This window comes from Mandrillus leucophaeus, unplaced genomic scaffold (assembly GCF_000951045.1).
Source record: "Mandrillus leucophaeus isolate KB7577 unplaced genomic scaffold, Mleu.le_1.0 Scaffold38, whole genome shotgun sequence".
NCBI lineage: Eukaryota > Metazoa > Chordata > Mammalia > Primates > Cercopithecidae > Mandrillus > Mandrillus leucophaeus.
The window spans coordinates 1,186,391-1,200,437 of NW_012104031.1; positions in this window are offsets into that span (position 1 = coordinate 1,186,391).

Here is a 14,047-nt window from a genome sequence, read left to right on the forward strand (position 1 = left end):
GCCACACAGGGCTCATTGGGATAGTGTAGTTTGATCCTTCCTCAGTCTACCTTCTTCTCTTGTCTTCTCCTGACTTACTCCAGCCTGATTGACCCACTTGCCATTTCTGGAAGGGGCTGGACTCTCTCATTTCACGCTCTTTGTGCTGTTCCTTGCTTGTAATAGCACTCTTCTGTCTTATGTATACCTGGTTAAATTCCCCTGGCTCTCAAGATGTAGGCCAGCAGTCTCTCTCCAGACACGCTCTCGGCTCTTCCTGTAGATGGTAAGTGACCCTCTGTAGTGCCCTTATCCTTTCCTAGGCATCCTGCTTACTAATCTCTATGCAGATGGAGTGTCTCCACCACTGCATCTTATATCTTTGTACCCTGAGCAAAGTGTCAAAGGCCCGATATATATTTGGGGTTTTTTTCTGTTGGTTTTTTGAGACAGGGTCTGGCTGTGTTGCCCAGGCTGGAGTGCAGTGGCTCGATCTCAGCTCACTACAACCTCCGCCTCCTGGGTTCAAACCATCCTCCTACCTCAGCCTCTCAGGTAGCTGGGACTACAGGCATGCACCACCATACCTGGCTGATTATTTGTTTTTTGTAAAGAAATTTGTTTTTTGTGAAGACAGGGTTTCACCATGTTGCCCAGGCTGGTCTCAAACTCCTGCGCTCAAGCGATCCACCCATCTCAGCCTCCCAAAGTGCTGGGATTATAGGTATGAGCCACTGTACCCCGCCCACTAATACATATTTGTTAAATGAATGGATGAGTGGGTCATTCTGTTCCTCTCTGGGGGTTCACAATGGAGGTAGACAGGTCCATGTTGGGGCACAATTGGCTACTTCTGTCTCCACCCTGGGTGCCCTGGAAGCAGGAGCAGTACCAGCCTACATAGAACCAATTATCCCAAGCAGATGCAGAATTGCACCAGGGCACACAGCATGGAGAGGGGAGCATGAGCCAGGTTTCACTCTTTATTCACCGCCTCAGCCAGGTGTCATCATGCAGGGCCCATTGGAGAAACTGTCCACCAGGGTCAGAGGATGAGCCCGAGCTGGCAGAGGCTATGAGGTGGGTGCAGACCTCCCTGGGAGGTAGACTGAGGTCCAGGTCCACCTTTCTGGATCCCCAGGGTGTGTGTGGTCTGTGCTCAGAAGGGTCCCATGCTTGGTTTAATGCTCTTCTGCCGCTGTCTTGGAATTTACAATAACTTTTGAACAAGAGGCCTAGTATTCTCACTTTGCACTGGACACTGCAAGTTATGTTGCTGGTCCTGCTGAGGTCAGTGGGGTTGCCCCACTGAAAACAGTACCTGGAGTTATTGGGCCAAAGAATGATCCTCCTCCCTGTCCTAGAGGACCAGTCCTCCATTCGCAGCTTCAAACCCTGCCCTTGGCTTTCTTAGTCTCCTAGGAGCCGGTCAACAGGGCCCCAGGTGTTTCGATCCCTCTGAGATCCTGTAAGCCAGCGGCATACAGTGTGCTAAGAATGCATTTTACATTTTTAAATGGTTGAAAAAATCAGAAGATGTCGTGACACATGAAAATCATATGAAATTCAAATTTCAGTGTTCATAAATAAAGATTAATTGGAACACAGCCACGCTCATTCATTTATGTATTGTCTGTGGCTGCTTTTATGCCACACCGGCAGTTGAGTAGTTGCAACAGAGGCTGTATGAAGATATTCATTCAGCAAAGCTGAAGATATTTACTATCTGGCTCTCTACAGAAAATGTTTGCTGATCCCTGGTTTAAGCCATCCCTCTGTCACCTGCAGCCTAGGAATCAGAAACCAGGGGGATGCCAGTCACTGACACTTAGGTGTTGGGTTTCTTTTTTGCCTTAGCTCAGTGGTTGTCGACCAGGGAGCCATTTGGCAAGGTCTGGAGGCATTTGTAGTTGTCACAATAGGAGTGTGTGTGGGGTAGAAGGTGTGTTGTTGATGTCTAGTGGGTAGAGGTGAGGACGCTCCTAAGCATCCTGCAGCACCCAAGAAAACCCCCACCACCTAAGAATTACCCAGCCCGAAGGATCCCCATGCTAAAGCTTAGGGTAGGGCCAGGCCGGACTCCCAGTGGGTCTTATGGGCTGGGGGACCAGCCAGAACTTCACTGCTTTGGAATTAATTGAGCGCTCCAAAGACTGTGTGTGCACTGAGGGAGGGGGCCCTGGGAAGGACCAAGCATGAGTCTTCTCCCTTCCTTGGCACCTTGTGGTTCCTATACCTGCTAGGGGCCCTGGGCAGGCCTCAAATGGAAAACAGCCACTTTCCCTGCAGTCTCCTAAGGTACAGGATAGGTGTCCATCTGCTTGGCCAGGTGAGCTTGACCCCGGGAGGGGAGATGGTTATCGAGGCTGCCAACCGTGGTCATAGGAAGGGGTGCCAGGAGCCAGGGATGCAGAGAGGGAACTGGAGGTGCCCCTAGGGGACCAGGTGAGCAGGGTGTCCAACTCAGGTGGAAGGAGCGTGAGGCTGGGAGAGCCTTGAGGAAAAGCTGGCACGGCTCCCACCCAACCTTCTGGAGAGTAAGAAGAACAGATGCTGTGGCTGTCAGATGAGATGCTCCTGGTACTTTGGGAAATGGCAGAATTAACAAAAGGACAGTTGCTTTCAGGGAACACAAGCAGGGGTGCAGTGTGTACAGCTGGGCTGGCCTCTGAGGACTCCTTTTCCTTGAAGGGCAAGGAGCAGGGGTCCTCTTGCCTGGCCTTTGGGCTGGTTTAGATTGGGTTGGTGGGGAGGGAGGATGGAGGCCGAGTCATCGGGCCTGGGGACAGAATGGGGTCAAGTTAGAGCCAGAGCCAGAGCCAGGCCCAAGGCTGCACATAGCTTGGAGTCTCGTAAATGGCAAGGCTGTCTGGAGGTAATCTCATCTATCCCTCTGCCTCTGGGTCCAGCCTCAGCAGATGGCATCTTGCCGGTGGAGGACCCAAGCAGAGGGGCCCTCAGCAGGAATGAGAATTCGTCAGCTGTTACATGCAAAGCCCCCAGAAGAAGCAGACAGTTCTCTTTGGAAGCTGCATGGACAAAGAGGCACGTGCGGGAGGCTTCTGCAGGGAGCCTGCCCCTTCTCCTAGCAGAGAGTGGGCAGTGAGAGTGATGGGGGCCGGGCACGGTGGCTCACGCCTGTAATCCAAGCACTTTGGGAGGCTGAGGCGGGTGGATCACGAGGTCAGGAGATCGAGACCATCCTGGCTAACACGGTGAAACCCCGTCTCTACTAAAAAATACAAAAAATTAGCCGGGCGTGGTGGCAGCCGCCTGTAGTCCCAGCTACTCGGGACGCTGAGGCAGGAGAATGTCGTGAATCCAGGAGGTGGAGCTTGCAGTGAGCTGAGATCATGCCATTGCACTCCAGCCTGGGCAACAGAGCGAGACTCCATCTCAAAAAAAAAAAAAAAAAAAAAAGTGATGAAAGTGGTGTGGCCTCATCCTGAATGACCTGGAGGAGAGGCGGGACATTGTGATTAGCATTGTGTGGCTAGAGAAACTCAGGAAGACTTGGCATAGACTAGGCTAGCTGGGTCCCACTTAGAGGCAGGAGGATTAGACTCCATGCTCCTAAAATCCATTAAAAGAATAGGAAAAGAGAAGGAGGATATGCGATTGCCCGTATGGATGGTTTTAATTGCAGTGCAGAACTCATATAGACTCAAAGAAAACTCTTTCTAATGCTGAGATGTGAGATGACAGATAGGAGGCCGGGGGTTGTGGCATCTTTCCCAGGACCTGCCTGCCAGGTCTGGTGGCCACGGGCTGGCTAAAATTCCCCTGGCCAGGGGCGTTGGGGGCACAGCTTTGTCCTTTCTGGCAGACCCAGAGCTTCCTTGCTCCTGGAGCTGCAGCAGCTGAAGTATGGGGTGGGAGATGGGGCGGGGGAGCCGGGACTACCCTGCCCTCTGGAGGCCCTGGGCATTAGCCCAGAGAGCCTTCAGCTGAGGAGGCCGCCTGCCCATCTGCAAAGTGCACTGGCTATGGGTTAAGCCCATAACTGGAAGGGTGAGCAAGGCCAGAGGGCAGGGGACAGCAGACAGCTCGGAGGGTTCATGGCCTCATTTGCTGGAGTGTCATCCCTCTCCCTGTCACAAGTCTCTCCTGGGCCAGCTGACAGATGCGCCCTGGAGGAGAGCGGGGGGCCTCCTCCCCATGGCCGGCCTCCCCTCTCTCCTACCCCCTTTCCTGCTGGCTTTCCCTGAAGCCGCTGCATTGTTAGCCGCAGGCCTCTGGGGACAGACTTCAGATGGAGGGGAGCGGGTGTGTGTTTTGTTTTGTAGGAGGGAGTCTCTGAACCAAGAACCTATTTGGCTAATGAAGTCGTAATTACTCCCGGGCTCACTAATAGGATGAAAGCTGGGGGCTCACTGAAAAGCCACTGATGGACCTGCGAGAGTGGTCTGAGGGCTCTGAGGAGGGGCTGGAGAATGGGAAATGGAAGGAGGTGCACGTCGGGGTTAGGGAGGGGGAGGAAAGGGGGCATAGAGGCCCTGGTCTGGAGTCTGCCTGCTTCTGGGAACCAAAGTCACACCTACATATTCCTCAGCTTAGCATGGGATGAGCTGCCTGAGATTTACCTTCCTGCCTGTGCTTGCCTTAAATTTTCCCCAACTGGCCACAGCCCCAGCTGCCTGCTTTCATAGGAGGATAGGGGGCTGTGGAGGGTCTGGGGCAGCTGAAAATCCCAAATGATTGCTCTTTGGCTTTGGAATGAGTCTATTTCTAAGTTTGTGTATTTTTTCCTCCCAGAAAAGCCCTCGGCTCTTTCAGATGCGGTCTGGTGGCTGTCATTTGAAATGTGAGTCTGCTTTCTCTGAGGACGCATTAGCTCATGTGGAAGGTGGGGTGGTACATTTGCTGTGCGCTGTGGGAGCCAGTTTTGGATTTAGCGCTTGATGTGTGGAATCTGTAAGACAAGGGGAGTGGACCTGGGCTCACTCCAGCCCTGACATTCCATGGGTCTGAACCACAGGCACATAACTGAGAGGGGACTGGGGGCTCTCCTGGGGCCCTGGGTGGGCCCTGTGCACGTCCCCCGCAGTCAACTGGCAGCCTCACCCACGCCAACCACGCCAGGGCACGCCCTGCAGAAAACTTGGGAAGGAGGTTGATGCAGTGATTTGGAAGGAAAGATTTTCTGTGTGTTTTTTGCTTTTCATGGAGATTGTTGCTGGGACTTGGTAGGGAGAAGGATGGAAGACGTCAGCTCCTCTGGGCCTCAGGGCTGACTGCATTGATGTTGGTCTTCACCAAACCATCCTTCCCTGAGGAGGGGTGTTGTCAGCGTTGAGAAGGAAGGAACCCCGAATGCCTATGGCCTGGAATAAGCTCTAAGCTTGGGAGTCAGGCTCCATATCTTGGAGTAAAATGACCCCAGGGAGGTAACTGCATCCATGTCCACGGGGACCAGTGCTGTGGGGCTTGTGGAAAGGACGTTGGCTGAGTCCTGTCCTGGGGTCATTCTCTCTTGGGACAAACCCAGGCCCTTGGACGTCCAGCCTTATCCTCTTCTGCCACATGGGTTGGCGGGTGAGTTGAGGGTCATGCTGTGTCCTAACAGCCAGGCTGGAGCTAGAAGGAGCGGGAGGGAGGAAAGTGAAGGATGGACTGTCCTTTCTGATGAATGAGGGTGGGTTGCTGGGCTTTAACGGGAGAAAGAGCACTTAGGGGACTTGGGGAAAGTTAATTAATGGGGCTGTAGTGTCAACCCCAGCTCTCAACACTCATCACTGGCCCTTACATCCAGCCACCTGGAACCTGGTAAACTTGCTTTTAGGATGGGAAATATTCCCTGCCCCCTCCGCGCCCCAACGCCAATACTCCACGGACTAAACCACTAGCTGGGCAATAAATACAGTAATGCAGACAGCTTGAATACAAATGGGATCTGGTTACCCTGCGGGGACCGCTGGGTCCCAAAGATCAGTCAACATGTATTTATGGACCCCCACACACCATGTGTGAGGCACAGGACTGGGGGCCACAAAGGTACAAGAGGCATGAAGTACTGGCCCTGCCCTCCACAGGTTTGCAGCCTGGCCAGATACAGGAGAAAGTTCCTGCAATATCAGACAAGTCCCTGCTGGAGGAGCAAGAAGATTGAGAAACGCTCTCAAGAGAGACAGCCCTATGGGCCAAGGGGATTATGAGAAATGGATTTGAGCCTGCTTTGAAGGATGGGGAGGATTTTCGAAGGAGGGTTTTGAGTCTGGAAGAACATTTGGGTAGACAGCAGAGGGGAAAGTGTAAAGTGATTCATTCATTTATTTAAATTTAATACATTATTATATAGTACTTACTATGCCTCAGACACTTTTCACATTTCAATTGATTTGATCCTTACAACAACCTACAATGTAGCTACAATGACAACCCTTATTTTGTAGATGAGGAAACTCAGGCAAAGAGAGGTTCAGTCAGTTGCCTGAGGTCACACAGCTAGTGCCTGACCTGTCTGCAGAGACCTGGCTCTTACTTGGTACTTAGGACACATTTGGAGAAAGCTGAGCGCCTGTGACTTTGCTGCCCCCTCATCACGTGACCACGAGCTGTCTGGCACCTACAACCTTCTCCTGGGCTCTCTTGGGACATTCAGGAACCTGCACGTCCTGCTACCCAGAGCGGAGGAGGGGGCGAATGGTTGCGGAGGCATGTTGGAGAGTTGGCAGAGGCTGCTCTGGCATGATGCCTTTGAGACACAGGCACCAGGGCTGGTTCTTCACAGGGAGGCCCATTCATACCCCAAGCGCAGTAGTGAAAGTGGAGGTTTTTTAGTCAGACTGAACTGGCAGCTAGTTCTGGTTTTGTCATTTACCTTGGGCAAATTATTCTGCTATTTGGGTGGGGTGCAGTGGCTCATGCCTGTAATCCCAGCACTTTGGGAGGCTGAGACGGGTGGATCACCTGAGGTCAGGAGTTTGAGATCAGCCTGGCCAACATAGTGAAACCCCGTCTCTACTAAAAATACAAAAATTAGCCAGGTATGGTGGTGAGCGCCTGTAATCCCAGCTACTTGGGAGGCTGAGGCAGAAGAATCGCTGGAAACCGGAAGGCGGAGGTTGGAGTGAGCTGAGATCATGCCACTGAACTCCAACCTGGGTGACAGAGTGAGACTCTGCCTCAAAAAAAAAAAAAAAAAAAAATTATTCTGCTATTTGGAGTCACAGTTTCCTCATGCATAACAGGATGTAAAGCTACCTACGTCAAAGGGCTGGTGTGCAAGCTAAAAGAGAGCATTTGCATAAAGTGCACATCACTGTGCCTCACGCAGTTGGTTTCAACAATATTCATTTCCCTTCTCCTCTTAAGTCACTTAAATGTAAATGTGTTGTGACCCAAATACCATCTGCTGCCTTCTTGCCTCTTTGACAGCAATGTATAAACAGCTCAGTTCCCTGCCAATTCCATGGACTGTGAAAGTCCAAGCCCCCCTTGCAAATTTTGCTAATTCCTGGGAGTTGGTTCATGCTCTGATCCCTCTATTCTTCTGCAGTCTCTATGCCCCACATCAATTTGGATGTAAAATCCAGCAACTTTGCTAGCTTGCATAAAACATCCATTCACAAGAAGCAAATTCACAAATGTAGTAGGCTTGATTGCCAATTCGGGGGACTTGAAGAAGGGTCACATCCAGGCATACACAGCTTTCTCAGTGTGTCCCTCTCATCTGGGGGCCTCAAGTATGATGTCTGCATCAGCATCACCTGGAGGGTTTGTGAGAACGCAAATCCCAGAGTTTCTGATACAGTAAATCTGGGGTGAGGCCCAATAATGTGTTTTTTAGTAGAGATGGGGTTTGAACATGTTGGCCAAGCTGGTCTCGAACTCCTGGCCTCGAGTGATTCACCTGCCTCAGCCGCTCAAAGTGCTAGGATTACAGGCATGAGGCACTGTGCCCAGCCAAGAATGTGAATTTCTACAAGTTCCCAGGTGGTTCTGATACTGCCGGTCTAGGGATCACCTTTTGAGAACCACTCCTCTAATCTCCCTTCTGCTGTTTCTTGCTCCTCACTTGCTGCCCCCTGGATTGCCCTGGAGATCCAAAATCTCGCCCTCTCTATTATGCAAAGCTCTCCCCAGATGCTATCTGCAACCTCTCTACCCAGATCAAGCCTGGACCCTTCATGTACTAGGATTCAGCCTTTTGAGAGGGCAGTTGGGGTTTTAAGCACAGGAGATGTCCTTGTGTGTGTTTGTTTCAGTGTAGGAGAATCCCTGTCCTCTAGCTGCTCACTCTCTGCAGTGGTCTCTACGCGAAGCTGAGCAGTCAGAACTCTTGTTTGGGTTCAGTGTGGGTGAAGTGAGTTTCCAGTGAACTCCAGCCAGGGCTGACGATCTGTGTGCAGACTCAGCCGAGACCCAGGTCTACACAAAGGCATGCTTCTTGGTGGTGGTGGTGGGGAGGGTGTGGAAGGAGGGAGTGTGTGGCTGGGGCTAATCAGCAGCAAATTCTGGGGTGGGAATGGGAGTGAGGGTTGGGGGCTGGGATCTGGGGGCTGGGCTGTTGGGCCACAGCTGTGGCTCCAAATTGCTCTGAGGCCCGCTGCCTGGTCGGTGCTCCAGCAGAAACTGACATCAAACAAATGGGCTCTGATGCATTAAGTGGGGAGGCGGATGCTGAAATGGGTCCCCCTCCCCCGCCTTTCTCCACCTAAAATAATGTTGGACAGGAGAGACCTCCTTGATGAGAAAGGCTGTAATGAATTCCCAGATTCCAGCCCTTTGTGGGCAGCTGGGCAGAAGGGGCACAGCCTTCACTCTTAATAAAGATGGGAAGATGGCCTGTGCCCTCCCCACCGGGCCTGCTAATCCCACTCCAAGCTGGAGATTAGCATTTCTAATGGGCTGGGAGGTGCAGCCTTCAGGAGACTCAGGGATGACAGATACTCTGGTGGGTCCCTGGGGCTCTGAAGAGAGGCGGGCGCTTTGTCTGGCCTCAGTTGCATCGAGGTTGGCTTTCTTCAAACAACACGCTTGCCTCATCTCTCCACTTCCGTTCCATTGAGCGGAGGTGTCTATTCTAGAAACTGAGCCGATGGATTGCCCCCACGTGTCATATCCAAGAATCCAGTATCCAAAGAGGATGATATGAAAAGCTTGAATTCACCCGGCCAGTATTTTTCAAAGGAATGTTGTCTCATTCATGTATTCATATTCATTCATTTTGTCCCTCAGTTGGCACTTGCTACGCGCCGAGCACTTAACTGTGGATGCAGGTGAAAAACTGGTCTTTTGTACTGGGGATGTTCACAGTTTAGTGAAAGAAAGATAATGAGGCCGGGTGCAGTGGCTCACATCTGTAATCTCAGGGCTTTGGGAGGCCGAGGTGGCAGGATTGCTTGAGGCCAGGTATTCAGGACCAGCCTGGGCAACATAGTGATACCCCATCTCTATAGAAAATAAAATAAATTAGCCGAGCATAAGTGGCAGTGCCTGTAGTTCCAGCTACGTGGGAGGCTGAGATGGAAGAATTGCTTGAACTGAGGAGTTTGAGGCTGCAGAGAGCTGTAATAGTACCACCGCACTCCAGCCCTGGGTAACAGATGAGACCTTATCATTAAAAAAAAAAAGAAAAAGACAATGAACGTCATATCCCAGACCCCATTAGACATAAAATAGGTGCTCTAGGGGCACAGTGAGGTGGTCTAAACCAGACTGCAAATGTGTGTGTGTGTGTGTGCGCGCGCGCGTGTGTGTGTGTGTGTGTGTGCAGGGCCGTTAGGGCAGACAGTGTTCCCTGAGCTGCCTTCAAGGAGTCTCGGAGGAACGGCCTGTAAGGAGAAAAGGGCCTAGAGGGGCTTGGAATGGGAAAGAGAAAGGAGAAGAAGAGGAGGAAGAACCGAGAAGGATTGGGGAGTGGTGTGGAAGGTCAAGAGAAGAGTGTGTCAGGCAGACCCACCTTTGGGCCATAATTTATCCACTGAGCCCATATTTATTGAGCCCTTTGCCCAAGACACTCTAATGTTGCTTTTGTTTACTTGACTTTCTCTCATGACAGTCTGGGATTTCTACTTATCTTATGCTGTTAATTGGCACAGAGTAGGTTGTTAATACATACTTTTGAATTGAATCGAAAACCCTGGGAAGTGTGAGAATTTTTTGCTGTCAGGGAAAGCTGGAAATAGTTGGAATGGATAGAATTTGGGGTACTTGTGGGGAGTGGTGAAAAAATGAGGATGGAGAGGTGAGGGTCAGATCACCAAAGGTCTAACATGCCAAATCATGGAGTTTAGATTTTATCTAATGTAGCTAATGAAGGTTTCAAGTAAAGGAATGACATGATCAGATTTGTATTTTAGAAGCTCCCTCTGGCTACAGTTTCCTGAGGGAGTAGGCAACACAGGAAGCAGGAACACTCAATTCAGGCCACGAGAGCTTGGACTAAGGGTGAGACAGTGCACATGGATGTGAGGGACAAATTTCAAAGACAGCGTGTGAACTTGAGAATGAGGAGAAAGGATATTCCTGCCAGGTGCGGTGGTTCAGGCCTGTAATCCCAGCACTTTAGCAGGCTAAGGCAGGGTAGATGGCTTCAGCCCAGGAGCTTGAGACCAGCCTAGGCAACATAGCGAGACCCTGTCTCTAGAAAAAATACAAAAAAAATTAACTGGGCATGGTGGTGGGTGCCTATAATCCCAGCTACTTGGGAGGCTGAGGTGGGAGGATAGCTTGAGCCTGGGAGGTCGAGGCTGCAGTGAGCCGTGATTGCACCACTGCACTCCAGCCTACGTGACAGAGGAAGACCCTGTCTCAAAACAAACAAACAAAAAACCCCTCAGAAACAAAAGAGAGAGAGAAAGATTCTTTCTCATATTTCAAGGAGTAAAGAGGGAGGTTCAGAGGTGTGTGACTTCCCCGAGTTACCCAACAATTCAGGAGGAGCTGGACCTGGAAATAAGGTCCCATTTTAGCCTAAGCAATAATCCCTCAAGTCAATGATCCGTTCTGAGGACACTTTTTTTTTTCTTTTTTGCACCCACCCTGTCTGTTCTGAGGACTTTGAAGGAAGAGTAAACACAGGTGGGTTGGACAGTTACTCAGTGGTTCTTTGTCAGAGACTTGGGTCTGCATTTTTAGGGGAATTCATTTGCCCTCATTCCCCATTATAGCCTATTCCTAGAAACTATCCGTTAACTTTCTACAAGAGCAGAACCACCTCTTAGTGCTCACTCCAACCTCCACACCCCCCCAGGAAAGGGAGGGCGGAGGTTACAATGTCTGGGGGTCCCTCATGTCTTATGCTGCCTGGGTGAGGCTCTTTGGCCACTCCTCAGTGAGAACCAGCACACCTACGGATATGTTGTGGTGCTATCCAGGGGACATGGAGAGAGCCAGGCACTGCCTCTCAATCAGCACGGCCCCCTCTGTCTCTTTTCTTTTCCTTTTCTTGTGTTTGAGATGGAGTCTCACTTTGTTGCTCAGGCTGGAGAGTAGTGTCACGATCTTAGCTCACTGCAACCTCCGCCTCTTGGGTTCAAGTGATTCTCCTGCCTCAGCCTCCAGAGTAGCTGGGACTACAGGCATGTGCCACATCACCCAGCTAATTTTTTTTTTTTTTTTTGTATTTTTAGTAGAGATGGGATTTCACCATGTTAGTCAAGCTGATCTCGAACTTCTGACCTCAAATGATCCACCCACCTCAGCCTCCCAAAGTGCTGGGATTACAAGTGTGAGCCACCGTGCCAGGCCCCTATTTGGTTGCTGGTCAAGATTCCTTTGAGTCTACTGAGAGGAGTTTTTGGTTTGTAGTAAGCTGTTTTATTTATTCTTTCAACAATATGAAATGTCTACCTTGTGCCAGGCACAATGCTGGGCATACACTGACATTCGATCTAAGGGCAAGCGGTGCAGAAGGATAGGAGACGGGGCATCATGGCAGATTTCTCTCATTCTCCCAGCTTCCCTAGCATGGCACTTGTTCAATGGTGGATGTGCACACTCATCACGTTGAATCAGAGGATGTCTCCACGACTGTACACATTACACATTCCTATACCAGTCACACTATGTTTAAAACACAAATTGTGCAAGTGAGTCTTCCAGAGTAAGGACAACTTCTAGAAGGGGGATGGTATGGTAGAATTCTGGAAGAGCGTGCTGTCTGGCACCTATGAAAAACCCTTTGATCCACTTTTGCCATCAGCCCTTTGACATCCCTCTCTTATCCACTAACAAGAACAAATCAAGAAAATGAGCAAATCACACGGCAAGAGTACATTTTGAACAACTTTTATTATACGTTTAGTGTTCTCTATACAAAAGAAATCAGTTTTTTTACAGTGATTCAAAAAAAAATTCAGAATAATTTGGCCTTTTCATTGCTCATGCAGTCAGTTTATAAGTCCATGTATTAGACGGTCCTCCATGGCCCAGAAGTCTTCCCTGCTGAAGGTCGTGCGTGACACCCTCAGATACGCATCTGTCACTGACAAAGTTGGTTAATGCAAAATAACTCGCAAAAAAGGAAAGAACATGATGTGAGAGGGGTTAAAACAAGGTCTGGCATGGAGTTAAATGTTTAACCAATGGAAAAAAGATCAGACCAATTTGTGCGTGTGTGGATATGTAGGAATGGATGGAGACGTTGGGGAAAAAAATTCCACACGGGAAAGAACAAATTGGAATGGTGGGGGATACGGGTGTGTGGTAGGGGCAGGGCAGGAGGTCCTCCGGGGTCCAGCATGGGTCGGGAGTGGGAGCAGGACAGAAGGTGGCCACGTCACAGGTGACTGATGCTCAGCTCAAGGGGAGTGTGAAGAGGTTGGCAAAGAGCTGGGGAGCCGGGCAGAGGGACAACACTGACTGAGGACACTGCAGTGGGGAATCAGAAAAAAAGGGGCAGCTCAGGGACATCTGATCTGCCTCATTTTTGAAAAAGAAACAGAGTAGTGCACAAAATTCTGGATATCTTCTCCCAGAGTTTTGTGTTTATTGCTTCACCGAAGTCTTTACATCTGTTGAACTCCAGCCCAGCAAATCCCAGGGTGGCAGCTTGCATGGGCCCTGCTGCCTCTCTGCACCCTCTGGCCATGGGCAGAACGGACAGAGATGCCCTCACTTCTGAGGAATACAGCACGCTGAAGGCCCGATGTGTTACAAAGCAAGAGACACCATTCTAGGGGGTACAGTCTAGGGTTCACAGTAACAAACACCAATCAGCTATTCTATTCCACTGGCCCAGGTCTGCCCTTAATTGCACGGCTGGGTGAACCACAGGCTGATCAACAGACAGACTGATCTTGGTCTACGAAAAAATCCTGTTCGTCTTTCATTTTGGGGGCATGTGGGGGATGTGGGAGAGGCAGTAAAGAGGTATGAGAGGGTGAACCAGAAGGATAGATCTTAATACCTCTGTTTCAAAGGAGGCAGCTGTGGTGAGATGAAAGAACACTGGACAAGGAGTCAGAAGGCCCAAGTTCAAGCCCTAACCTTACCTTAGTTTACCAGCTATGTGATCTTGAGCAAAAATCCCTTCACTTCTGTGGATTTGCATATCCTTGTCTGTACAATAAATCATTTCAATGAGATCAGCTCTGGGATTCCTTCACATGCTGAAATCCGATTCTGGTCCTAAGCTAGATGCCTTTGTACGTATTTCATTTCCATTCTTCTCATTATGGAACACCCATTTAATACTAGTATGCTGACAGGAGGAACAGCAGTTTCAGGTGAGGCTTGAGACACTGTTTGGTGGGTGCTTGTGGCTCTCCTGGATGGTTCTCCTTTCTCTCTGATCCCTCTCTGAATGTGTCTCAGGAAGGCCCATTATTAGTAAGGAAGGGAAAGAAAGGACACTTCCCTGGGCTTGGGCTGTGCAGGCTGGGGACAGCCACAAAGTCTGGCTTGAACTCACATGGGGTAGCCCCTGTCTAGGTTAAGGGAGGGGAATGCTAGGAGATGGTCAAGGGAGGGTGCTGGTCTGACTCTGCCCGGCTTGCCTATGCCTCCCAGGGCCTTGGTCTCCTCCTGACACATCAAGCTCTTTGTTTCATTGTTTTGAGGCCTATTTTTTTTTTTTTTAAACAATCAGGGCCCTCCTCAATGCTACTCCTCGGCTACTATG